The 2706-nt window shown below is 58.3% G+C and overlaps 1 protein-coding gene across 1 annotated transcript in view; it reads right to left on the bottom strand.

The window, feature by feature from the left end:
• Positions 1-2657, bottom strand: part of UBXN6 (UBX domain protein 6) — an 11391-nt gene extending 8734 nt beyond the window's left edge. The window contains exon 1 of the mRNA XM_010828153.1: positions 2408-2657. The gene's annotated coding sequence lies outside the window, so the exon portion shown is untranslated. The remainder of the gene's footprint in view (positions 1-2407) is intronic.
• Between the last annotated feature and the right edge of the window lie 49 nt (positions 2658-2706).

The raw sequence follows: 2706 nt of genomic DNA on the forward strand, positions 1-2706 counted from the left end.
CACAGCCGTGCCTCTTCCCTGGGGGCCACCAGACAGTGGTTCTAACGCTGACAGAGGAGTCCCTGGAGGCAGATGGTGGTTCTATTCCCTGCTTGGCCCTTCTGGGCAAATCCTGCCCTGGTCTGGGCCTCGGAGTCGTCACCTGTCAGGCGGGGGGAGAGCACACCCACTGTCTGCCCCCTTCCCCATGGGAGAGTCTCTACCCGTATTGTCTACAAGGGTAAGACCCATCCAGACTTCGTCTACTGAGCACCAACTGTGTGCCAGGTAGACGGCATGCCAGGAGCTAAGGCTCAGCATGTCTATTCCTCAGGGCAACGTTCCTCCCTGCGAGGGCTCCAGCCACTCTCTCACAAGCCCCAGAGGTTCATGGAAGCTGGGGCAGTGTGCCAGGCTGCACACAGGCCCTGTGTGAGGCAGGCTAGAGAGATCTGGTTTGGTATTGCCTCCACCCTGGGAAGCAGGGTGATTGCCCCGCAGGATGGGCACCCTCTAGCCCTGACCCAGCCGGGAAATGACCTGGCCTCCTCCTCATTCCAGTAGAGTCCTGCCTCCCACCCAGGTCTGACTCTGCCTTGCTCTTCTTCCCTCAGGACTCTCTCTTTGGGACCTGGAATCACCTGTGCTATATCTCAAGAGGGAGCCAAGACTCTGCATTCACGGCCTTTCTGCGCCTCCGCCCTTCCCCGGTCCCCCTCTCTGGTCAGACACCCAGGGCAGCCCTCTTTTCTGATCCCTGCTCCTCTTGCCCACCCTGTCCACAGCTGAAAGTTTCAGGCTGAAGAACAGACAAGTCACCTACGGGTAGCCCCGCCCGAGCCCCACCATTCAATAAAAGCACCATTTTCCAAACCTTTCACTCCCCCCTCTTCCCTTCATGGCTCATCCTGGCAGCCAAAGGGGTTCTTCTAAAACCCAGTCACTCCTCTGCATATACAGCCCCCTCACCCCAAGAACGACAAAACCCTGTAGCAAACACAGGCCCCTCACGAGCTGCCCTTTCCCTCATTTGCTCCCATCTTTGGTCTGACGGTCTTCCACCACAAGACCTTTGCACTCTGCTGTCTGGGGGAGTATTCTTCCTGGGATGGACAGGGGCCACTTCAACAGTGCATGCATGTGTATGGTATGGGTTGATTTCCACACGGCTAAATCTGAGCTCAAACTTCTCCTTCTTAGAGAGACATTCTCAGACCACCTAACAGTCCCCAGCATCGCTGGCAATCTCAACCCTGTTTTTTTTTCCTTCACGGCAAACCTTCCATCATTTATGTATTGGCTTACTTGTCCACCTCCCCTCACAGGAAGGGGAGCCCTGAGAGGGCAGGGATTCTCATGCCGTGGCAGTTAGCTGGACACACATCCTGCATCTCTAGTCTGGCTCCAGGCGCATCATGGAAGCCCAAATTTCCACATGACTTCCCTCCCCTCTCCTTCCAGGCTTCCAGTCTGACAAAACCATCAGCCCTCACCTCCTTCCAGTCACACACAGTCCCAGCTGCTCCAGCTCCCACCTCCACTCACTACTTGATGGACAAATGAATGGACTCCCTTGTTTGGCCCATGACTCTCCCTGGGCCCCTTTAAAGGGGTCCTCCTTTCCCCGCTACCCTCAGGCTCCCGGGACCTGCACTTTCCTCCCTGACTCACAGATCTGGCCCTCATGGGCCTCCTTCACCCCACTCAGTGATCCCTTCCCAAGAACCCTAGGGAACCCCCAAGCCTCATGACAGATGCCCTGATGTTCTTACCATGCACCCACTCTCCCTTACCCACCCCCACTGCCTCAGGATTCCCTCACCAACCCTTACTGCCGGCCACCCAGTCTCTCCTCCCAGCCCCCACCTCTTCACAATCCCTTCCATTATGCCTCACAGACCCCTCCCCAGGCTGACAACTTTCTTTAGTCACTCCCCATCCTAAACCCCCTCGGGCCTCCAAGCCCTCTCTGTAGCTCCCTGTAGGAATCCCAGCCCCTTCTAGACTCCTTCTGCTCATTCCTCCCCAGAGTGGAGCCTTCTCAGCCCATCCACTCCAGCTCATCACTATCTTCTGCTCAGCACTGGCCCCTCACACTTCCCCATGGAGTCTCCAGTGTGGCCCCAGGCCCCTCTCTTCAAGTTCTCCCCAGTCAAGTTACAGAGGCCTGAAGTGGAGGCCACCTTCCCTCCCCTCCCAGGTCTCCCTCCGGTGCCTTCAGGCCACTCAGCGATCAGGAGAGGACCCCCATCTCCTTCTAGTCGGAGTCCCCCAGGTCCTCAACTCCATCCACCTGCCTCCCTTCTCCTCCCAGACCTTCCACAGCCCCTCACAGAGCCACTCACCTCCCCCCCGCCCCCCGCAGTTCACCCGCACCTCCCAAGCCTGACCACATCTCCAACAACGCCTAAGCTCTCCGGATCCTCACCTCCCGTCCACCCTCCTGCTCCACAACCAAGGCCCAGTTCTCTATCGCCACGGAGCTTAAGCTTCACGACTTTTTGCGACCCCAGTTCTTCTTGTTTCTCCAGGATCAGTCCCCAACTTCTGATCACCGAGATGCCCTCAGATCTTAGGCGATGACTTTTCAGGGGCCGTTCCCCGCATCCCTGGCCTCTCCCTTACCGCCCGCCCTAACCGGCTAGGGTCTCTTAACTGACCCCTCAGTTCCTGCAGCCCCGCCCCCTCGAGCCTCGCTCCCTCTGCCCCGCCCCCAGAGGCCTCCCC

This window comes from Bison bison, unplaced genomic scaffold (assembly GCF_000754665.1).
Source record: "Bison bison bison isolate TAMUID 2011002044 unplaced genomic scaffold, Bison_UMD1.0 scf7180017864492, whole genome shotgun sequence".
Taxonomy (NCBI): Eukaryota; Metazoa; Chordata; class Mammalia; order Artiodactyla; family Bovidae; genus Bison; species Bison bison.